General features: G+C 34.1%; 1 non-coding gene across 1 annotated transcript; it reads left to right on the top strand.

The window, feature by feature from the left end:
• The first annotated feature begins 7,089 nt into the window (after positions 1-7,089).
• LOC122103027 lies at positions 7,090-7,195 on the top strand. Its single transcript, XR_006146676.1, has one exon. It is a non-coding gene; the product is annotated as a U6 spliceosomal RNA (small nuclear RNA).
• Positions 7,196-25,891: the final 18,696 nt, after the last annotated feature.

The raw sequence follows: 25,891 nt of genomic DNA, 5'->3' as shown, positions 1-25,891 counted from the left end.
CTCCCCCACCCCCCACCAAAGTTGTTAATTTCGTTTTTCTACATAGTGAATTGTACATCTCATTGTTGCAATCAAAGAACTCTTATTTGAACCATTTAAAAAATTTTTAATTTTAAAAATTGTTTTCTATTAATCTTATTTTCCTCCCATAATGTTTATTGTAGGTGTATACGTGTGTGTGTGTGTGTGTGTGTGTGTGTGTGTGTGTGTGTGTGTGTGTGCACATGCGTTTTTTATCTCCTCTGAACTTTTGGTCCTTTTTACGTATTCTTTTCATTTTTTTCTTTTTCTTTTTTTGCGTGACAAAATTGCTGTTTGGCTCATTCCCAGATATATACCTGTCGTTGATTATTAGACCTTATACCCCATTGTGTACACATTTAATCCAGGAATTTATTACTCAATTCACAACCTCTTAGGCTTAAATTTTTAATAGCAGTATTATCTCTTTATATGTATATAATTTTCAAGTAACTAATTTTAAGAATTTTTATTTTTTAGTTTTCATTTTTCCTTTCAATCCATCCCTTCTTCTCATCTTATCCTTTTCTTTTCTCAATATCATTTGTTTAAACTTACATAATTTTTAAGTGTTTCACTACTTAAATTTAAATTTTGTTTTTTTCATTTTTTCTTGTTCTTTTTTTGTAATCTCTCTCCTATCATTCTATCCAAACCATTTCCCTCTCTAAGATTAGGACTTGGTTAAATACCACATTTTCTCGATCCATCCATCTACTGAGGGGCTTCTGGGTTGATTCCATATCTTAGCTATGGTAAATAATGTTGCAATAAATATAGTTGTTTTGGTAGCGTTAGTATGGTCTTGTTTGTGATCATTTGGGTAAATGCCCAAAAGTTAGATTGGTAGGTCATAGGGAAGTTCTAGGTGGAATCTTTTGAGGAACCTCCATACTACTCCAAAGTGGTGGAACAAGTTTCATTCCCACCAACAATGGAGTAAGGTTCCCTTCTGGCCACATCCACTCAAGGATCTGTTGTTATTAGACTTCTCTATTATAGCCATTCTAAATGGCTTGAGGTGGTATCTCAATGTTGTTTTGATTTGCTTTTCTTTTATGGCTTGGGAGGTTGAGCAATTCTTCATGTGTCTGTTGGCCTTCCTTCTTTCCTTTTCAGAGAAGTTTCTCTTGAAGTCTTTAGTCCACTTATTTATTGGGAAGTTGTTTCTTTTAGGATTTGTTGTTGGGGGATTTAATGTTTTGAGTTCCACATATATTTTATATGAGACCCTTGTATATTGTATGGTTACCGAAGATCTTCTCCCAATCAATGGGCTTTCTATTGATCTTGCTAGCTATGTCCTTTGCCATGCAGAAGCTCTGCAATTTCATACAATCCCATTTACCCAACATTTCTTTGATTTGTTGTGCTTCTGGGTCTCTATTAAGAAAATTTCCGCCTCTACACAGGAGACCTACGGTATGTCCTACTCCATCCTGTAATGTTATCAGGGTGTCTGCTTTGACTTTGAGGTCTTTGATACATTTGGAGTTGATTTGGTACAGGATGATATATAAGGATATAGCTTTAGTTTTTTATGAGTGATTAACTACTTTTGCCAGCACTTTTACTGAATAGCCTGTCTTTCTTCCATTCTATTTTTTATCTCCTTTATCAAAGATTAGGTACCTATTGGTCTGTAGGCTCATTTCTGGGTTTTCAATTCTATTCCATTGGTCCTGAGGTCTGTTCTTGTGCCAGTACAAGCTGTTTTGTTTGCTAAGGCTTTGTAGTAGAGTTTGAAATTTGGTATTGATATTACTCCAGCACTGTTCTTTCTGTTAAGGATTGCTTATGCTACTCACTGCCTTTTATCATTCCATATGACTTTTTGGATTGCCTCTTCTATTTCCTTGAAGAATGAGATTGAAATATTGATAGGTATTGCATTGAATTTGTAGATAGCCTTGGAAAATATTGTCATTTTCACGATGTTAATCCTTCCAATCCAGGATCAAGGGAGTTTTTCACTTTCTAAGTTCTGTTTTGATTTCCTTTTCCAGGTTTTCAAAGTTTTCATCATGGAGATCCTTTACTTCTTTGGTTAAATTAATTCAATGTTATTCTATTTTATGTGGGGTTATTAAGAATGGAGTTGCTTTTCTGATTGCACCCACACTTTTCTTATTGTTGGCATACAGAAAAGCCACTGATTTTTGAGGGTTAATTTTATACCCTGATACATTGCCATAGTTTTGAATCAGCATGAGTAATTGGGGAGTGGAATCCATGGGATTCTTTAAATACAAGATCATGTCATCTGCAAAGAGGGAGTGTCTTACTTCATCTTTCCCTGTTTGGATCCCTTTTCGGTTTTCATCTTTTCTTATTGCTGTAGCTAGGCATGCTAATAGTAAATTGAAGAGAAGTGGAGAGATTGGACATCCTTGTCTCGTTCCTGAGTTATGAGGAAATGTCTTTACTTTTTGACAATTAAGTATAATGCTGGCAGCAGGTTTGTCATATACAGCCTTTATTTTATTGAGGAATGTTCCCTGGATTCCTAGTTTATCCAGAAACTTCATCATAAAGTGATGTTATTTAATGGATTTGTGTATATTGAACCATCTTTGGATCCCTGAACTGAATCCTGTTTTATCATGGTATGTAATGTTTTGGATGAATTGTTGAATTGTTTGGCCAAAATTTTATTGAGAAGTTTGGCATCAATGTTCATCAAAGTAATGGGTGTATAATTCTCTTTCTTTGATGAGTTCCTGCATGGTTTTGGGATGAGGGTTTTGATGGCGTCATAGAATTAGTTTGGTCCTGAGATTTCTCTTTCAATTTCATTGAAGAGTTGGAGGAGAATTTGTATGAGCTCTGCTTTGAAAGCCTTGTAGAATTCTGCTGTAAATCCATGTGGTCCTGGGCTTTTCTTAGACATGATGTCTCTTATTGCTTTTTCTATTTCAATGCTTGATATGGGCCTGTTAAGATGGTTTAATTCATTTGCTCCTTTTCAGTTGTTGCTGTTGTTGAGTTGAATCTGCTCATCCAATGTGTCTGCTGCCTTTGTCCTGGAACCTCTCTGTTGTAGGTATGGCGGGTTGGCTATGGCCACCACCAAAGCTGCCTCAGCCATGGCTACAGCAACTGCTCAGATCTGTCTCCTTCCCTGGATTTTCCCTCTCTAGCCAAACTCTTACTGTGATGGCACACTGGGTGTGATACTCTAGCCTAGTACTGTTCACTGGAACACTAAAATAGCTTTCTATGCGAGAGATTGTTTAGCCTCCAGCTTCTTCTCCACCATCTTCCCCCACTTCTCATAAGCATTTTCTTATTATAGATTATTCTAGATTAGCTATATTATGATTGATAATGACCAAGATTGACAGAAAGGTGAAGGAAAATTGTCTACATTTCCATGAGGTTCTGACCTGTGTTTCACAAAATGTTATAAAAGCTCTCCATGAGAAATCTAGCAGCTGCATTTCTAAATAGTCTTTGCGTGCTTACACTTTCTGATAATGTTTCAATTCAAGTACTTCTCCTTAGAGTCCCATACCATTCAATGATGCTGTACTAGATCTTTGTTACATCTTGAGGACAGCTCTTGGTGATTAAATTTGTGCTTTTCAAATTAGCTCTCGCAATTCCATCCACAAAATGCAGACAAAAATTATCTAAAATAAATTTGTATCTGTTGATAGTGAAAATATTTTATTTTCCATTACAAACATAGAATGTATTAAAATTTTTCACAGAAATTACACTGCACTAAGTTGTGGGCAGATTCTAATGAAAATAATAAAAACTGTGTTTATGTAGAGAATTTGAGCTTGCAAAATTTTAATATGCCTGTGCTCCTAAAACCAATACCTTACTTATATTGAGTGACAAATACAACTTGCTATAAGTAAGTTTTCCTTGTACGTTTTTAATATATATTTTATTGTAAAGATACTGTACACAGAGGTTACAGTTACATAAGTAAGGTAATGAGTACATTTTTATTGAGCATTGTTACAACCTCCTTTGTTTTTCCCCTACTATTCTTTACCTTCACACATCCCCAACACCTCCGTACATCCCCCTCTAATATTATTTTGCAAATCTCATTGTTCCAATGGGTCAACCTGTATACTTTCCTTGTGTCTTAAATGAAGAAATGCTGGCTTGTTTCATGCTGATTCTACTTGTGTAGACACACTTAAAAACACTTTCCAAGTCCAAAAGCACATAAATGAAACGCACATCATCTTTTGTGAGCTGGTATAATTGTGCTCTGCACATTTATTGACAGGTTACAAATTATTCTTAAATTTTAATACATAAAAAACTTTCTTTTTTCTTATTTTCGTTGCCAGGACATCGGCACAACCTCAGTCAGCATTTCTCACTTTAGACATTTCATATGGTTTGGTTAAATTTTGACCTGCGCTCCAGTCTTCTGAGGAGTCACTCATCTGCTTAAGAATTGATGCTGGCTGTTGGAAAAGAGCCCAAGGAAGGATGCCATTTAAAGCCTTATAACTTTATTCTTAACAAGGATATTGTCCTACTAATTTGGCTGTTGAGAGTGTCTACAAGAGCAAGGATTCCATGGTGAGCAGGGAGACATCATATGACCTATACTTATTGAGATTTCTGAGTGACTTGCTATCACTTGTACTGCATTTTTCAAGTCGAATATCTCTAAACCTACAAGTTGGAAGAGATAAGAGGAGTGGTAAAAGAACTCTTAGAGACAAATACATCTTCAACACATTTATTTCCAAGCAGTCTGTCTAAGGCATATTGAACAACTAGTAAAATTTATGTTTGCTATATATGTGTCTTTTTCCATTTGTGCATGTGTACATGTGTGTACGTATGTGTTTATTTGTGTGTATAGTAACATTCATGTTTACATATATGGGCCGATATACACATATATGCATATATAAATAAATATACAAACATAAATATATGTTCATATATATCAGGTGTTCATTGATTTAATCTAGAATTCCCAGCGCATTGTCCTTATCACAAAGTGTACATGATAAACTGCTCTAACTATCTGTGCTATATGAGGTGTATCCTTTGTACTCACTTCCCCCATTACCTTGTTTTTCATCCCTGAGAACAACTTCAGCCTACTTTCCATAGGATAGCGTTGTTTTTGTTACTTACTGATAATAAAAGAAAAAGAATTTTTAGGACCCAGGCTAAAAGTATCTTATCAGTCTCAATGATTCGTATGAGATAAAATTTATAATAGTACTAAAAGTGAAAAGGAATTCCTAGATCTGTTGTTTTGCCATTTAGAATGGCAAAGAATAATTTCACATCACTGTTATAACTCTTAAAGAATGCAAGGGTAACTGATGGTCCTTATCATGTTCCCACAAAACCAGTGGACCCTGAAGGATAATAGTAGACCAGCAGAAATTCTAAGTAGCAGACAAGGAGCATGAAAGAGAAAGAGCGGAAATGAGAGAGAGTGAAAGAGAGAGAAAAATATCATAATACTTATAGTGCGTAACAGATAAACAAGAGGTTTATGAGAATATTCATACTGCTATCTTGAGACTCTACATATACATTTGAAGGTATTTGATGTATGATAACTCATCAACATAAAATATAAAATGATTTTGATAAAAAATAAAAATGACTCAGAAGAAATTATAAATGCAAAAACATTCTTCACAGAAGCAAACTCTCAGAAATATTTCTTGACTTTGAAAAGGATAAATTGGCTGCAGTTAGTATAAATTTAGAAGTATGACAATTCACGAAAATATAAAAATGTGTTCACATATTTCATTATATAACCCAAAGCAGAAAGCAAATATTGTTCAGATGATTTTTTAAATCACAGTTTCTCAGGTGCTGTGAAGGTGGCTCAGTGGTAGAGTGCTTGCCTTGCATCATGCATGAGGTCCTGGATTTCATGCCTCAGCACGACATAAGCAGAAAAATGTGAAAGTGGTGTTGTGGATCAAGTGATAGCGCTAGCCTTGAGCTGAAGAGCTGAGGGACAGTACCCAAGACCCAGAGTTCAAGCCCCACAACCAACAAAACCAAAGCAAAAAAAAAACAAAACATAACAAAACAAAACAATTTTGTAGCCTCAATTCTGTAATAACACTACTTCAGCTTAGGGTTAAGATTTAGGTGTGGACATTTATCAACACTCCTGATTCAGACTCTACTTGATAAAATTTTTAATCAGTATTTTGTTTTTATTTTTGCTCTTTGTACATTCACATGCACCTATGAAATATGGTATGGCCATCCCAATAATATTCTCAAAATACCTCTTAATCACTACTCACAAAAGTTTGTATTATATTACAACAAGGAAAAAATGTTATAAATAAAGAAAACAATAATTAAATATTAATGATTACTAAAATAAAAAAGAAAACAATTACCAGGGTTTTCAGTATTTGAAGTGTACACAGTTGATTTTACTATTTTCTCATATTCTTATACATTTAAATCTGGATAAAGCTATGAGTAGCTTTTAAATTTACCCACTGAGATTACTATTTATAGTTCATCTCACCATTTGTATGTGGCTTAAATCATTATTTGTTCATCACAAACATATAACGTAAGGGAGCCCTAAAGTTTTAACAGAAACTGTGTACTTAAAATTTTACCTCTTCACTCTGCTTCTTTACACAGTCTTTGCAACTTATTATTAGTAAAGTTTCTATAAACTATGAAATGTACATACTTACTAGTACATGCTACCAGAAAAATTATATACTTTATCGAAAAATTTTATGACCTGCAAACAGTCTTGTTTTTGCCATATATAAGCAAATCCCAAAATGAAACATATTTAAAACATTAAAACTTTTAACAAACCTTAACATCTGCTGCAATGATCATTATGACAGGTGCCTTGTGTAGAATAATTGAATTCTTCTTCCTACACATCTCATGAACAACAAATATCTGGAATTATTTTGTTTTTGGCATGTCAATCTTGACTTTATTCTTAAATGTGAGCTTATGTAAGAAATACATGGTTCTAAAATTTCACAATTGTTTTTAACTTATTTGTGTTGAATTGTCTAGTTTAAGAAAATCAATTACACTTTACATATAAAAAAATGTTCTGTGCTCAATTTGGCTGCACATACACTAAAATTGGAACATACAGAGAAGATTAGCATGGTCCCTGCACAAGGATGACATGCAACTTAGTGAATCGTTCCATATTTTTAAAACAACAGTTGCTGGAAGGGATGTGGCCAGAAGGGAAGCCTATTGCATTCTTGGTGTGAGTGTACACTTGTTCATCCACTTTGGAAAGCAGTTTGGAGGTTCCTCAAAAGACTCCACATAGAGCTCCCCTATTACACAGCAATCCCACTTTTGGGCATTCATCCAAATGATCACAAACAAGTCCATACTAAAACAACCACCACAGCAATGCTTATTGTAGCATTATTTGCCATAGCTAAGATATGGAACCAACCCCGATGCCCCTCAGTAGAAGAATGGGTCAAGAAAACATTCTGTGTGTGTGTGTGTGTGTGTGTGTGTGTGTGTGTGTGTGCGTGTGTGTGTGTGAATGTACACTTACACAACCACTTTGGAAAGCAGTCTGGTGAGTCCTCAGAAAGCTAAATATTGACGCTCCTTATGGCCCACTCATACCACTTCTAGGCATCTATCCTGAACAACAGGTACCAATATTCAAGGACACATGCACCTCCATGTTTATCGCAGCACTGTTCACAGTAGCTAGGATATGAAAACAACCCATATATCCCACCAGAGATGAATGGATCCAAAAACTGTGGTAACTATACACAACGGAATATTTTCCAGTCATTAGAAAGGACAAAATAATGGCATTAGCAGGGAAATCAATCAACCTACAAGAAATCATGTTGAGTGAGGTAAGCCAAAAGCAAAGAGACAAACAGCACATGGTCTCCGTGATAAGTGGATTTTAAATCCAAAATGTAAGGTAATATGACAAAATTAACAACACTTAAGAAACCAAGGACTTCCACTCATCTGATTGAATCACTACTAAATAACCCCATTCTGCTGATCAAATGTGCACACTGAAGTGAAACCAGGAAGATGACACAGAACTAGAGGGAATCAGGGAAAAACATACAACAGCTGGATCCATCAGCTGCAATGGACATTGACCAAAATGAAATAAGCAACTCAATGTCACTGAAGGGAAGGAGGGAACAAGTGGGAAAGAGGGAACAGCTGATGCTCTGCAAAACAAAAGAAATGTACATATTTCAAAACAAAAGAAGTATACATATGGAAGAAATAACTATTTCAAAGCTCAGAGAACTCATAAATGTTGTAGACCATGATAGACAATTTGCTCCATCAAAGTTAGAATGTGTTTGTGACTTTAACTAAGCATCACTATGCCACAATATTGTGAAATTTGGGAAATTATGTAACCACTTAATCACAATAAAAACATTTGAAAAAATGATGAAGGTGGAAAACTAAGTTGCTCTAAAAAACAAAAAAGGAAAATGTTCTGTGTGTATATGTGTACACACACACACACACATATTACATATATATACATATATACATATGTATATATATTAATTCTATGCCTCCGTCAGAAAGAATGACATTGCCCAATTTGTTAGGAAATGGAAAGACTTGGAAAAAAATTATATTAACTGATGTAAGCCAAGTCCAAAGAAACATAGGTCCCATGGTATCCCTTATTTGCAATAACAAGTATATGTCTGGGATAAGCAGAAAAGTTGAAAAAGCTATGTGTATATGATAGATAAGTTGATGTTAAGCTAAATGACCCCCAAGATAGAGACAGAAGTGGTTTTTCTTTTTTGCTGTTGTTTCTCACATATTTATAATGTAAGATGGTATTTTTTTATATCTTCCTCCCCAACAGTATAACCCCCTTTTTCAATTTATTTGATGTTGGTGCATCTGCATCTTGTATATACACTTCTCTAATTTGGGGAGGGAAATGGAAAAAACAACATGCTTAAATAGGAATACAGTCTGACCCATTGTATAACAATAGATGCACAAGACATTATTTTGAAAAACGAACTTTATAATTTAGGCTGGGGACATTGGGTGGGGTTTGTGGGTCTGAGGAGTGTACTTGTGGAGGTGGAAGGGAAGCAATGGTGGGGGGGAAACAAAGGAGGAGGTAACAATGCTTGATAGGAAATGTACTTATTACTTTGATCATGTAACTATAACCCCTCTGTACAGTATTTTTACAACAAAAATGTATAAAAATGTTTTGAGATGGAAGTTTATTTTGCCTATTTTACCCATATAATATTGTTAACAAAGAAATTAATGCAAAATACTGATATGAAGATATTTTGAAAAAGTGAGTGTGTGTGCATTCCTGCATGTTGGCATGCTCAGAGTTTGAAATCAGGGCTTCAAAGTCTCGCTACATCTTTCTCTCTAGATTGGTGAGCTACTATATGAGCTACATCTCCATTCCTGGCCCTTTGCTGGTTCATTAAAATTTTTGAAAAATAATCTCATGAATTTATTTTGCCCTGATTGGCTTCCACAGATCTCAGTCTCCTGAGTAGGTATCCCAAGTAGTTAGGATTACAGGTGTAACAAACCAGCAAATGGCTTTCAGAATAATTTTAAAAGTAGAAGAAAATTTACTTCACAGTGGCCTGTTTTATCATCTCCTAGTTTTAAAGCATTTTGGATTGATTATATGTGAATTTTTTCATTCTTGAATTCTTAAAATACAGTAAGTGATGATATTTAAAATATTTAGAACTTTTTAAAACCGATACTGGAACTATGGGACAGAAAAAGTTTGCATGCCTTTGGACCATAATTTATAAGCTCAGCTCTGTGCATGATAACCCAATGTCACCAACACAGTCTGTGTTGAAGACAAAATGTAACAGAAAACAATCACCATTCGCAATAATTGCTATGCTATTATTCCTTGGATAATATGAATATTGAATTGAGAGTATCAGAGAATGGAGAGAATTTATCTACCTTTTGTGTATTGCTGAAAGACTTCTGGAAAATTTGACTCATCTCCTTCAACACTGTGTGTCTTGGGCCATGCACTTACTTCCTTTAATTACAATTTTTCCCAACACTGAAATGGTAATAACATTAGCATTATAACAAATTTTATCTTAAGAATTAAGGGTTCTTAGAATGGTGAACTCTTTCTCATTCTTGTAGAGGCATTATCAGATGAGAAGAACTGTATTTTTTTGTTTGCTTACTTCCATTTATTCTTCAGATTGAAATCTGAACTACTTAAGACTGAAAGAAACCAAAATTAGACATGCAGGCTTTGGAAAGAGCAATCAATGTAAAATAAATAAAATACATATAGCTATGTAACAAGTCTAACTAAATTGTTATATAGTCTCAATTATAAACAGAAAATGATTTAAGCAATATCATGTTATTGAAAATTGAAAAATGTTAGGAGTTGCTTAATTTTTTCTTTTTTACTACCTTGAATTAATTATTTTTGTATACAGAGATTAAAGATGAGATTAACAAGAAACTTGATTTAAAATGGACAAAAGTTTGAATAGACATGTTTTCCATAAACCCCTCTATATCACCAGTGGGTTTACCAGTTGTGTTTAATACAACTTCTGTGCTGGCTTAATGCTTTGTGAGCAGAAGTCATTAGAGAAATGTAATTCAAAATTACTATGATACTACTTTATAACTATTATAACTCTTATCAAAAAAAATCAAAGAAACCAGGTGTGGTGGTAAAGGTTTGTAATTCCAAGCATTTAGGAGGTTGGATTTCAGTCTTAAGACAGTCTGGGGTACTGAAGATAGTAAAAACTTGGCCTTTATTACCTTTTAAGTAAAAGGTAATAATGTTGGTGAGAGTGTGAAGAAAAGGAAATTTTCTACACTCTTGGTCAAAATACAGGTTAGTATTCTCCTTGTAGAAAGTAGTATGCAGTTTTCTAAAGAAATCATAATTGAAATATCATCTGAACCACCAATCATGTGATTATTTCTCTCTGGGTAACTCGAAAATATATCTGTAGTTCATTGTTATTCACATTATTCACATCAACAGCCAAGATATAAATCAAAGTTCAGTGTTCAAATATACTAATAAACAACTGTGGTACATGCACAAATATCTTTTTGTTTCATCTTTAAAATAACAAGAGACTTCTCCCATTAGCCACAACTTACAATGACCTGAAAGATGTATTCGAAATGAAGAAAAATGTCATGTTCTGATCTTTGTAAACACACACACACACACACACACATACACACACACACACACACACACACACACACACACACACAATCCTCAAATAGTAAGACAGATTTTTTTTTTAAAAAGTAAAGCAAAGTGGAACTTCTGGGGCATTTAGTTCACAATGCATAAGATACTAGATATACATTATGACCAGGTATAGAGTTGTAATGTACAACATGAGGATACAGGGGACAACATTGGCCTTACATACGAATATATCTAAGTAAGTAGGAGTTGTTCTTCCTAGTAGTGGTTACTCTTTTAGTTGTTCTTCCTTCTATAATGGATAATATGAATGTAATTCTTTAAGTATACCTGCCGATTTTCAGAAATAATAACAAACAATGTAGCAATAATGTTGCACGCTCAACATAGAACAAAATGTCAAATTAAAATACATGAGATTATCCTTGATGTAAACTAATTATTACAAATAAGGGAAACCATGTGACCTATGTTTCTTTAAGTCTGGGGTACTTCACTTAATATGATTTTTCCAAGATCTTCCATTTCCTTATAAATGTGGTGGTCACATTCTTTATGATGGAAGCATGTTTTTTCATGTGTGTATATCTGTGTTTGTGTGTGTGTGTGTGTGCGTGCGTGTGTGTGTGTGTGTGTGTGTGTGTGTGTGTGTGTGTCGTTTTTGGTAAATATTACTGTGATACACAGTAGTAGCTTTACTGTGGCCTTGTTTGTGATCACCTGGTTATATGCCCAGAAGTGGGATAACTGGGTAATAGGGGAGCATTATTTTGTACATCAAGGATAATATTAGTAGATAAGTAGAATAGCTCAATAGCTATGTACATATGATCGTATAAGGTGATTCCAAGTGAAATGAACTCCAAGACATGTTCTTTGTTGTTGTTGTTCTTTTTTTTTTTTGTCGGGTGTGGGGCTTGAACTCTGGGCCTGGGCGCTGTCCCTCAGCTATTCAGCTCAAGGTGAGCACTCTACCACTTGAGCTACAGCGCCACTTCCGGTTTTCTGGTGGTTTATTGGAGATAGGAGTCTCAGGGTCTTTCCTGCAAAGGCTGGCTTTGAACCACGATCCTCAGATCTCAGCCTCCTGAGTAGCTAGGATTACAGGCATGAGCCACCAGCGCCCGGCTTGTTGTTGTTGTTCTTAATGTACTAGGTGATTTCTTTTTATCCTTTTGTGTTTTCCCCACCTATGGTTTATCCCCTGTAGTCACTGTATTTGATTTTGATACCCTGGGTATTTTAAATATGTTGATCTGAACTAGGGAAGGGAAAGGAAAATAAAACAAAATGGTGAGACAAAGGACAAAGGGGGAACCTTTGCAACAGTAGTACTCACAAGACAATATGTTGTAAATAATCTTGGGGGGGCGTTAGGAATGAAGAGGGAGAAAAATAGGGGAAAATGTAACAAGTTAGAAAAAAATAAATTAATTACCTTACTTATGTAACTATATCCCATCTCTACATTACCTTGACAATAAAATTTAAATAAAAAATAAAATAAAATATAAGAGAGCAGCAATACAGGAGATGGGAGTGGGGGAAATACTGTAGTATCATAGAGTAGAACAGCTGTGGAAAGCAGTAATTTTACATTAACATAGCAAGTAATAAACTAACATACAGATTTTCAGCCTCATGTCAGTCATTAAAAAGGGAAAACAAAATACACAATCAGCAAACCAATAGAGATAAAATAGAAAACTAAACAATTAAGATGAAGAGATGACTTGGACCAAGAATAACAAATGACACAATTAGGAAACAAATAACAAGCTGCTGGGCTGGGAAGGTGGCTCAGTGGTAGAGTGCTTGACTTGCATACCTGAGGCCCTGGGTTTGATTCTCAGCACCACATAATCAAAAAGAAAAAAACCAGAAGTGGTGCTCTATTTCAAGTGGTAGAGCACTAGCCTTGAGCTGAAGTGCTGAGGCACAGCGCCAAGGCCCAGAGTTCAGGACCCACAATCGGACCCAAAAAATAAAATAAAAAAAATAACAAGCAGCTAAGTTTTAAAATGATCACCCTTAATTCTATTGACTTGTTTACATCACAATTTTTTAGAAGTATAATTCAAATCACAGTTTAATAGCATATCATTTTAATAATAGTTTACTTATTATTGATTTCTTAATATTGAATGTTAATATATAATTTTAATTTCAGCAGCTATAGAAAAGAAAGTGAAAATAATTTTAATAATATATTTATGAATTGTAAAATTGAGAAGCATAAGAATTTAAACAAATAACATATCATTATTGCTTCATTTCTGTGATTTAATGTAATAATTCAAAGTGTGTTCTACACTTAGCACTCATCTTAACATCAAATAATAAATTATTGCACATGACACTTGGTATTAGTTGGAAGGGTTCAGCAATGTGGTAAAATTCACATCGCATAGTACACGAGGGTATGACCCCTCTCATATAGCTTAAATTGTGGAAATTTGATTTCTACATGCATGTTAAATTCTTGCCTAGGTGACATCTATAAAATTATATACATGAGGACTATTTCAGATGATTCTTAAAGGTCATATTCATTAATTGAATTTTTATTACTTCATACCAAATATTTACAGAGAGACTGAATTTTTGAGTAGATGATGTTGTATGTGTGCCAGATTATACGTATTAAGGTTTATTTTATATTCCTGACATTGTTTCTAGAGTTGGATTTATTTGTCCATTACGGGTTAAGTGTATTATATTGGATATATGAAAGTAAAGTGAATGTTTAGTCCATTAATACTTTGTGTAATCCCAATATAAATTATCCATCTGTTTGAAGTAATGAAAATAACAACAGATAAAAGCAAGATAAATGAGTCTGTAGTAGACAAGTATTTACACTGTTATTTTGAAAGTTGGTCCTCTTTTACACAACAGAATGTTCTTGAGAATATGTGTCCCCTGCTGGCCACAACTGAAGAATATTATGGTTTGATCGATCATAAAAGAAGGAAGGAAGGTTCGTTCCCCTTCCTTCCAAATGTCTGATCCCAGGAATGTGATCTGCTTTATGGTGCCTACTTGGAAATGAACTTTTTTCAGAGTCAACCTTGAAAAGCCATCTTGATAGACGACTTCTGTAAGTGGTTAGAAAACATTATTGATGACTTTGCAAGGATGCCTGATTGCCTCATTTTGAGACAATTAACAGGAATTTAATCAGTTGTTCTTTGTATCTTTAGGAGAAAAACCCATTGACTCTAGGCCAGCGGATCACAGGGGTCCAGAGAAACTTCTAACTTGGATAGTAATCCTAGATATCTAAAACAAAACACACACACGAACACACACACACACATGCACACACACACACACTCCAGTAAGCACAGCCAGGCAGGGTTGCTATCACAGCCTACATGAAGTCAGGCAAAAAACAGGAGCTGAGAGTCATTTAATTGATAACTAATATATTTTTTATGAGGCAGACTCACATGAGACTCCAGAGAAAGGATCGGAAAGACTGATCAGAGAGACAAAAATTGGTCACTGAAAGATTGGAAAGTAGAATTCCTTGTAGAACAAATAAATCATAGAAAGCTTGTGCATGTAAGAACAAGATAGAATACCAAATTCCAGAAATGCACATTTTCTTAAAAGTCAGCTTAATGAATTATCAGCGCAAATCTTTAAATTCTAAAGTATTTGACCACATGTGGGAGAAGGTTGAAAAGAAAGAAAATTTCATCACTTTATTAGGAAGTCTAATATCACATTAGGAAGTAATCAAGCACAGATTTGTAATAAAAAGAGAAAACAATTATTCCAAATGAGGGTTTCATTTCCTTTGATGTAAAAGTTCTTAAATTAGGTGCTAGCAATTACCATACAATTGATCCAGTCCCCCAGCTTAGTTGATATTGACGGCAGTATTATCACATGAAGGAAAAGAGAAAATTTACAAATGTCTGATGAAATGAGGTAAATGTGAAGTGTTCTAATAGTAATATCTGAGGTTTAGACACAGGTGAAGAGGTGGATTTTCTTTTCTAAAAATCCCCCATTTTTACCTTGTGCCTTGAGATCTAAGGACTATGGTTCAAAGCCAGCCTGGGCAAGAAAGACCCTGAGACTATTATTTCCATTTAGCCATCAGAAAACCAGAAGTGGCACTGTTGCTCAAGTAGTAGAGCACTCATCTTGAGTTGAAGAGTTCAGGGACAGTGCCCAAGTCCAGACTACAAGCCCCTCGCACAGCAACGACAACAAAATCTCCATTTCATGGATTACCTACATCTCTTCCTAACATTCAACAAAGGAGCCATTTTATCACCCACTACATTTAAGTCCTAATCTAGCTACTGCAAATAGATTGATTTGGTATCTTATATAAAACGGTTCATATTTGCAGAAACAAATACCAACAGTGGTAATTTTTTCCAGTCCTTGAACTCTGGGCCTGAGCCCTGAACATGGTTATGCTGGTAGCTTTCATGTGAGCTTGTTTGTTATTTATTGGATTACTGCCAATGAGGGGAATTACTGGGTCTTAAGGGAGATCTATATTTACTCTTTCAGGAAACTCCGTACTGCATTCCACAGTGGTGGAACATGTTTAATTTCCCACCAACACTGTAATAGAGTTCCCAATTGGCTACATCCATGCCAGTGTTTGCTATTGTTAGTTTTCTTAGTAATGGCCATTCTAATGGACGAGGTAGAATCTGTCTTGTTTACTTATAGATTTGTATGCATCTTCTAGCTACAATAAAGAAATGAATCCATGAAACCTATATTGCTCTGAGTCGGCATTCCTTTCTCTTTGCTCTTAATATAATTTCCCAAACCTTTCATTTTCCTTAGACTGGTGAAAATTCATCTTTCTGATGGGTGAATATAATTCCATTGTGTGTGTGTGTGTGTGTGTGTGTGTGTGTGTGTGTGTGTGTGTGTGTGTGAGTGTTTGTGTGTGTAAGATGACTATAGGGCCATGAATTCATTTCTAAGCATTCTGTTTCATCTGTAATTTTGTAATTCCATATTATAGTTGCATTGCTTTCTCTTCTACATTGAAGAAAGTTGTTGGGATTTTGATGAGTATTGCATTGCCAATTGTTTAAGGGAAGTATTGCAGTTTTCAAAATGTTAATTCTTCCAACAAGGAACATTGAAAGACTTTCTATTTTCTTGAATCTCCTTCAATTTCCCTTTTTATATTTTTTAAGTTTTCACATATACGTCCTTCACAATTTTAGTTAAATTAATTAATTCCTAGTTTTGTTGTTGTTGTTTTGTTTTGTTTAGGTTTGATTTGATTTTGAGGCTAGTATATGAGGCTGTTTTTTGGATTTCAGCATGGATCTTCCCATTGTTGGTCAGAGAAAAACTACTGATTCTTGTGGTTTTTATATCCTGCTACATTGCTGAAGGTTAGCATCACATTTACTAACTTGAGGGAGGAATCCACAGTGTCCTTTAAATACAGGGTCATTTAATCTGTAAAAAGGGATAGTTTTGCTTCTTCCCTATTTGGATCTGCTTTATGTTTTTTTCTTGTCTATTGCTCTTGCAAGAAAGTCCACTACCATATTGATGAGTAGTAGACCGTGGACATCCTTTTCTCATTCCTCATGTTAATGTCTTCATGCTTCCACTCTTAGGTAAATGCTAATTATCTCTGTCATATACATACTCAGTTTAATATTGAAGAATGTTCCATGCATTCCTAGGTTCTCAGACTTTTTAATCATAAAGGTGTATTGGAACTTGTTAAAAGCTATTTCTACATCCCTATTGATGATCATGTGTTTCTGGTCCCTGCTTCTGCTGATGGTTTGTATTAGGCTTATTGACAAGAATATTGAATCAAATCATATCCAAGATGAATCTTATTTGATCATACCATATGATTTTTTTGTTAGTTGCTGAAATTGGTTTGTTAGAATTTTATTAAGAAGTTCTGCATTAATGCTTATCAAAGAGTTTGGTTCATAGTTCTCTTTCTTTGGTGAGTCCCTATGTGATTTGGGGAGGAGTCTTATTCTAGCTTCATAGAATGTATTTGATAACGTGTCTCTCATAGATACTAGATAGATGCATCTTTGTTTTTGATACTACTATCTAATCTATGTCTTCTATCTGGAAATTTAAGTCCATTGATATTGAGAGTTAAGACAGAAATACCTGATAAGTCCTGCTTTGTTATACACCTGTTGTTAGGAGCTGTGCCTCATCTACTGTTAACATATTTACCTTGTTCTCTGGTAGGGAGCATTTTATGTAACCAGTTCCTCTTCTTCTTGATCTTCTCTATGTAGGATATTTTTGATTATATTCTATTCTGGTAATATGGTGGACATAGGTTGTTCCAAGTTTTCTTTGTCATGAAATATGTTTATATATCCTTTAAATGTAAAGGAGAGTTTGGCTTGGGACCGTGTTCATGGTTGGTAGTTTTTTACCTTTAATGTTTGTCATATATAATGCCAGGCTTTCCTTTTTACCATATCAGCTAAGAAATCTGTATTTATTCTGACTGTATATCCTTTACAAATAATCAATCTTTTCTCTATGGCATCTTTAAGAATCCTTTCCTTGATCTTTAATAATCCTCTAATGGATTATGATGTCATGGTGGATTGTTCAGTTCTAGAATTCTGATTGGTTTCTAAAGGCTTCTCTTCCTTGAATGAGCCTATCTCTTTGGATGTTTGGCATGTTCTCTGCTAGAATTCTGTAATATGCTTCCCATCCATTTAGTTTCTTGCTCTTCTCCTTCCTGATACCTATCTCCCTGAAATTTGATCTTCTAACTGAGTCTTGAAGTTCTGGCAAGATCATTTCTTATTTCTTGGATTTGTTCTAAATGTTTAGTTCCTCTTTTCTGTTAGATCTATTCTGTCTTTGACCCTGAGATTATCTTCTATGTCATCTATTTGCTGTGGAGATTTTCTACTTTGTTTTTGATTTCCCTGTCTTCTAATTGGTCATTTTTTAGGGGTTCTGTCTCTTTATTAAAGCTTTGTTTTAGGTCTTGTATGGACTTTCTGTACAGTTTTTGCTTGGTTGGGGGAAATGTAAGGGTTGTTTTCTTAGCTGTGTCTTCTCTCATATCTTTTAACTAGGCATCCATTTTTTCTTGGACTCCCTTGACTTCTCAGAATTTATTCATATTTCTGTTTGAAATCTCCATGAATTATTTTGCTAATGACTGGTTGGTCTCATCTTGTTCACTGTCGTGACTGCCTCGACCCGCAAGGATGACACGACAACAGGTTCTTCTTTCAGGCTGTTTATTCAGGACCTTTTACAACATCTTCTCTCCTGCTTCTTCTGCCCGCTTTTTCTTTCTTCTCTTGCCCGCTTCTTCCTGCTTCTCTGTCCATCCGCCCCCGCGCTCCGGTTATAAGCCTCCTGGATGGCCAATCCTGAAGCGCCACGTGGCATATACCGATAGGGCTGCAAACACAGAAGCAAACTAGGAGCCAAGTCATAGCCATATAAGGAGTTGTTTTTTACAGAGAGCACTCGTCACCGGGAAGACAGAAGGCGGGAGCCAGCGCCATCTTTGGTCGCAGCCGCACCAGCTACAATGTTGCTTTCATGGCCAAGCCTTACGGCTGTGCCGTCTTTGGGCACGGCTCCCGCAGCTCTCCACAGTTCACAAATTTCCTTGTAGAGGTTTTCTATCTTTCCATTAATCACATTTTTCAGCAATATCCGTAATACATTTTAATAACTATCTTCTACATCCTTGATTGTCTGTTCTAATGCCTGGTTATTTACTGTGTGAATTATACTACTTTGTCATTACTTTTCTTGTATTTTTCTGATTTGTTCTGTCCATTTGGAGTTTTTCTTTTGGGGGATCTATGATATTAATAGGTGACTCTCTATATTCTTGGATGATTTGCTGGGTCTTGGTTTGGTTTCCTGTTGTGATGTGTTTTCTGGAATTGCATTTTTGTCGAGTCCATTAAGTGTAGGAATAGAAATCAGTTGTGGTGAGATGTTGTGATGTTAATATTTGTGTTTCCAGTGACCATTTGGACTGTCCAGTGGTATGGTGAATTTTCTATGTGTATGGGTGTGGCTTTCTCTGATGTACACTTCTGTCCCTGCTTTTTTCAATGTTGTCCTTTTATTTCCACACTGCACATGTGCTTTTGAATGTGTTGCCCAATGTATTCCTGGCTGGCACCTTTTCATAGATTTCTGTTTTCTTGTGAAGACGGTATAAAATCTTCTTATGAATTCTATGTCTATAATTATGTCTATATTTATAGCTGCATATCTATAATTATAGCTGATTTGATGTGACCCTCTAGATGTGGAGGACCTGCTAGGAGTCTAAATCTCTGTTTCATTAGAGATTGCTAGGATAATTTTCTGTTGTTATTCTGTCATTGTTTTTCCTCTTCCTCAGATTTACTTTTTATATTGTGGATTTTTTCACATAATTCAGGATTTGTGATTGTTGTATCAGTTTATTTTGTTTTCCTGCTTATGCTACTTTGAAATATTGATTTCAGGCTTGTGAGAAGAAACAGAAAGAGACAGAAATATATGTTATTAAATTGAGAGAAAGAGAAGACATTTAAACATATTTACTACAAGTAAATTAATATTAAGCAAAGCTATTGAAAATAATTACTTATTTACACTTCAGAGGATGAGTATAGTACTCTTGGGTATCTCGGGGGAAAGACTTTAGACTCATTACAATTGATGACTTACATTGAAATTACTGGATAACGTTCTTCTTTAGAAAGGGAAAAGCTCCATTACTTCCATATTAGTACTATAAAATCATTATAGCTTCATGTTGAATAGTTTTCCCTTTGCTATTTTCAATTCCGTTCTTCATCCATTAATTATCTAGGGCTTTGACTGACCAATTCCTTAAAATATCTATATTGCTTATATTGTGATATAAATCTCAGTAATATAAATATGAATTTATCTTTGAGTCTCATCTTGAGCTACATTCATATGAAATTTATGCAGTCTCAAGCAAGAAACTTGCCTTTTTTTACTCTATTCTATGTTGTAATCAATAAATCCTTTCTCTTTAGAAATGCGTTCTCAGCTTTTATATTGCTCCAGTAAACATCATGTGTTTCTAGTACTTTTACTGAAGTAAATATAAAGTTTGGAACATGAAGACAACTCCCCTATTATCACTTTAAAGTAAACCTTTGGGGATTATTTCATATATAAAAATAAAAAAGTGCAATGCAATGTTTATACATGAATAATATAATGGTTAAATCAATTAGACACATGAACTAACATAGCAATTTTCAATTAACATAAATGCATCAAAATATTGTGTTCATGAATATCACTCATTTTTAAAAAATGACTAGTCAATACAAAGTTTATATTATATTTGAAATCTACAAAATGAAAATTACACTCAGATTTGCTGTCAATATCCTGTTTCCAGGAATGCATTTATTCCGCAAACAGGAAAACAAAAAATAAGGGTTTTTCACATAGAATGAAAAATGTAGAAGCAGACTGTCTTTCCTTAAGATGTTAAGTACCTGCAAATCGTGTGATTTATTCAAAGATACTATACACACTCATAAGACAATTTGTGATCAGAAGTGATAGGTAAGCAAAGTAACTGGAAAACTGTATGCTTAAATTGAGCTTTCAATATAGGATGACAAGTTTTCAATAAATGAGCCTATTATTCTGTATCTCTAACACACATACAGCATTCTTCATTTTCCCACATACTTCCGTTCTCTTAGCTCAGTTCCTGATCGATATTCTTTTATTTCATGATTTCAATTCCTTCTAAAATAACAAGGTGGGCGTTTTTTTGTCTCTAGATCCAATATATTCTAGAATCTTAGAAGAGTAGTATGAATTCATGGAGTTTGACTTGAATGTCAAGTATGAAGATTTTGTATTCAGGGTACTCTTAATTGGCCTAAAGCACACAAAGATACACAGTATACTAAGAACAAGGGACTTTATATCAGGGAAACATACAGGTCCAGGCAAGATCCTGAAGCAAAGAAAAGCAAGGAAGCGCAAACCTCAATCAACTATAATTACAAAGGAATGGAACTGATCTCTGATGTGTCTGGGTGGCAGCTCTATGTGTTTGTGTGTGTGTGTGTGTGTGTGTGTGTCAGTAGAAAGAGAGAAAGCGAGACAGACAGAGGGAGAATTTTGTGTGGCTTACATATTTACAGTCCATAGAGCATTATTTGTTAGGGAGGAGGTGTTCATATCAGAGCTGTGATACTACTGTCATCACTTTACTACAAAACAAACACTTGCTTAATCTCTAATTAAATAGGGAAAATAAACTAACATCTTACATGTTTGTTTGACAATTGATTAGTATATTGAAAGCCAAAGGGAGGAATTGGAGATCAATATAATCTTTTTCCTCTCTTCTAAATATTACACTGTAATAGATGTGATTTCAGGCGTCTCCTGCCATGTACTTCCAGTTGAATTACTAATATGCTTAACAATATGAAATATGTGATAGAGAAATAGATCAGCCAGCAAGCACAAAGAATTTGTGATAAGATTGAGCTTTTGAGCAGGGTTGCCACAACTTCTAGGAATGTAATTCTTTCATATGAACTTCAAATTTTCTGGCTTTCCCTGTGTGATTAAATGGCAAGAAAGTACTGTAGAAATAAGAATTCTTGTTCAGCCAAGTAGAAAGTGCTCATGATCCCATCTGCACGTTGCAAATTTCCATTCCATATAGACTCTCTGTTAGACTGGTTTAATTTTATATACTTCAGCACCTCATCCTTCCCTGTGGGAGACAAGAAAAAAGATAACTTTGTTTGTGTATTAAAATTATGTAAATTACATGTACAGGCATGATTTGTATAATTTTAGAACATTGTAATAACTATAAGTAGGGATCATTTCACAATAAAAATATAATTAAAATCACTTAATAAGACTAGAAGTCACAGAATTTTCTGCATGAAAACATACATTAGATTAGTTGCAGAATTTCTATTTTGAGATAAAGTATATATTGAAGTATAATGCACTTTACCTAAGGATTGAAACATTTTATTGAAAAATATATTTCCTGGAGATATTTTTGCTTCATAATTTTTGGGATACCGTTGGACTCATTGTAATAATGAGATGTACAAGATGTTATGTCAAAAGACGAACTTTACAACTTTGGCTGGCGAGGGTGTGGAGATGGGTAAGCATGGAAAGGGGAAACAAAGGAAGAGGAAACAATGCTTGATAAGAAATGAACTAATTACTTTGCCCATATAATTGTAACCCCTCTGTATGATATTTTCACAAAAAAAATTAAGAAGAAAAGAATCTCAAAGTAATCATTTTTATTATTTTCCTATTTCCATGTGATTTACCTGCAATTTAGAAATCTAGTTATATAATTTAATTTAATTAAACCAAAAACATTATTGAGTATAAGATTCTTATACTCTCTACATTCTTCACACTGAGATCATCAAATATGGTGAGTTTGAAATGATTAGTCTCTGTTTGACCCATGTTAATATTATTTAAAATGTGAGTGAAATGTTTAAAAAGTAGTATTTATTTTAGTTGCTCTGAAGAGACAATAACTTATATAATCAAAGCCTTAAAATGATTAGATTTAAAATTTAGAATTCAGGAAATGTTGTTGATCACATTGGTTACTGGAGCCTTCACAAAAACCTCATGTGATAATTAATATTGATGAAGCAAAAATCTCACAATGGTTACTGGAGCCTTCACAAAAACCTCATGAGACAGTTTCTATTGATGAAGCAAAAATCCCAGAGTTTAGACATTTACCAATAGAAAAATCATGTCATTCTGAATATGTAGAGCTACATAACAAACATAGAATATTTATCTTTAAATATCTGAATATACTAATACATTTAATTTCAGGGTAAGTTCTTGTTCTGAAAGGAGATAAAATTTCATTTATTTTGAAAAGTAAACCTAAGTATTCATTTGAATAAAAGACAATGTTTAAAATATCACTCATCCAAGACCCAAGATGTACAGTTCAGTGTTTTTCATGCCTATTATGTTCTCTAAACTTACTACAAATACTAGATTAGTAAATCTAAATCATTGCTTTGTAGGGAAATAGAAAGATTCTTAAAACTCATGACTATAACTTTTTCTCAAACAATTACTTGGTAACTGTTTTATATTTTTTGTCATGGATTCCTATTTGATAAATTTTTACTCATTAAGTTAAATAATTGGCCAATAACAATTTAAATTATGCATGAACAAAGTTTAGAACAAGTATTTCTTTCACAAGACATATCATGGTTCTCTTCAAGAACACTGGAAGGCTGTGTGTTATTTATTTATTTTATTAATGGTTATTAATTTTAAGAAGTGGCAGTTTCGTTATTCTCTTTCCATAATATATTTAAAACGGTTGATTATACTCCCTCTATTTCCTTTTTGTTACACCTTCCTTCAAAGATCTTGTTTTTTACATAAAATTATATCGTTATATAGGCACATATAAACTCATTTGGAAGATTTAAGCTAAATTGCAACTTAATTCAAGATGTACAGAGGATTAACAGGACGAACAAAAACGAGTATTTTTTGTTAACTTTGGAATTGAACTATCATTATTATTATGCTTAGGGTTAGGATACCAAACAGAATTAGAATTAGGGTTAGAGAAATAGCAAATTTAGGTTCAACACAGGATGACCTATTGCAACAATAATAGTCACAGCACGCTGTACTAAAAATGAACTTTACACCATGGGGAGAGAAGAGTAATGGAGATTGGAGAGGGAAGGGATAGTTGGACAACAACAAAGAAGTGAGTAACAATGGTCAACAAGAAATGTACTCATCATCTTACACATTTAACTGTAATCCCTCTGTCAGCTTCATTACCTACTCAGGAAGCTGATTTCTGAGGACCGCAGTTCAAAGCCAGCCCAGTCAGGAAAGTCAGTGAGAATTTTATCTCCAATTAACTACCAGGAAACCAGAAAGTGGTACTGTGGCTCAAGTGGTACAAGCACACACCTTGAGCTAAAGAACTCAGGGATTGTGCCCTGGCCCAGAGTTCAAGCCCTACGACTGACAAAAAGAAAAAAAAAATTAATGTGTTAAATGTTAAGTAAAGCAGAACTTTTTTAGGTTCTAGGAATTCAGGAAAATCTGGGATAATGGAAGTACAATGTATTTCATAATATCAGGATTTGAGATCAATGGGTATAATGATTCCTCTTATGGAACAACATAGGTTCACAGATAAGAGTGAGAAAATATGTAGGGTTTAGGAAAACCTGCAATTTATTTCGAGGATTACTGTGGAATTTCAGTTAGGATTTCACAAAATGAGCATTTTTCATACATTTTAGAATTGGGATACCTTTAGTATTAAGGTTATGGTTAGGATTCCAGCCATGGTTAGGGTTAGAGTGAAAGAGAAAAAAAATTGAGGGTCAAATTGAAGGTACATTGTAATATAAGCCTGGTAAGAATTAGAATGAATGTGAACTAGAGTATTGCTATTAATATTAGAATCTACTTGCAATTAGGCTTATATTTATTCTCAATATTCCAGTTAAGATTAAGTTTAGGGTTAGAAAATGACTAAGGTATAGGAAAAAATTGAAACCTATGTATGGAAGGCTTATTTGAATCAAGTTAGGATGAATGAAAACTAGTGTAACACTAGTTAATGTTAGTATTGACATATAATTTGGACTAAAATCAGGGTCAGCATTTTGTTCTGATTATGATTAGTGTTATGAACAGGAAAGTTTTACTATAAAATTGAGTTTTCACTAACAAGTAGAAGCAAAAATGTGAGCCTGAATAGTAACTAGAGCATTATCATTATATTTATTTCTCAGTGATCATTCTTGTAATGATTAATGAGAGTTTTCCAGTCAGGTTTAGGTTGAGAGTTAGCATTAAGTAAAAGACTAGATGATATGTAAATCTGAAATTGTTTTAGGATACAGTGGTTCAGGAAAATGTAGGATTAATGAAAACTACAGTATTTTTCCTGGTAAGAGAATTTGAGGACAAGTAATATAATGGTTCATGTTAGGGAAGAAGATAACTTCACAGGTAGAGTCAGGAAATTTGTTGGATTCGGGCAAATTGAAACTCATTTCCAGAGTGCAAACTGGAATATTCATTACAATGAATAAAAAATAGAGTATTTTTTAATATTAATTTTGGACAAATATTAGGTTGAAAATTGGATTTCAGTTCCAGCTAGCCTTAGTGTTAGCACCAGGGAAATGGAAAACTTATGGTCAAACTGAAAGTAAATCTTTGAATAACAAGTCAAGATCGAATTAGGATGAATATGAAATGGGAAACTTCTAATAATATTAGGATTAGGGGATGATTAGTGTGAGGGTTAGCCTGAATGTTGTGTTAGAAAAATGGCAATGTATTGAGTAAAACTAGAAACTATTTTAAGAAGATGAATTGAATCAAAGACAAGATGTATAAATTTAATGTACTTTTGTGGCTTTTAGAATCCAAAGGCAATTGGTTCTAGGGTTAGGGTTACTTTTCTAATTTATGAACTAATGAATTAATGTCAAAATTCTTTCATTCTTACAAACCAAGACAGTCACAAGTTGGGGAAAAAACAATTTTCTACATGAAAATGTGTCTTAAAACATTTTCCAACCAGGATTAAATAATAGTGAACGGGGTGTCATT

This window comes from Dipodomys spectabilis, unplaced genomic scaffold, assembly GCF_019054845.1.
Source record: "Dipodomys spectabilis isolate Male_0828 unplaced genomic scaffold, ASM1905484v1 ptg001363l, whole genome shotgun sequence".
In the NCBI taxonomy this organism is placed as follows: domain Eukaryota; kingdom Metazoa; phylum Chordata; class Mammalia; order Rodentia; family Heteromyidae; genus Dipodomys; species Dipodomys spectabilis.
The sequence above is the reverse complement of the archived record's forward strand: the minus strand, read 5'-3'. Positions and strand labels throughout refer to the sequence as shown.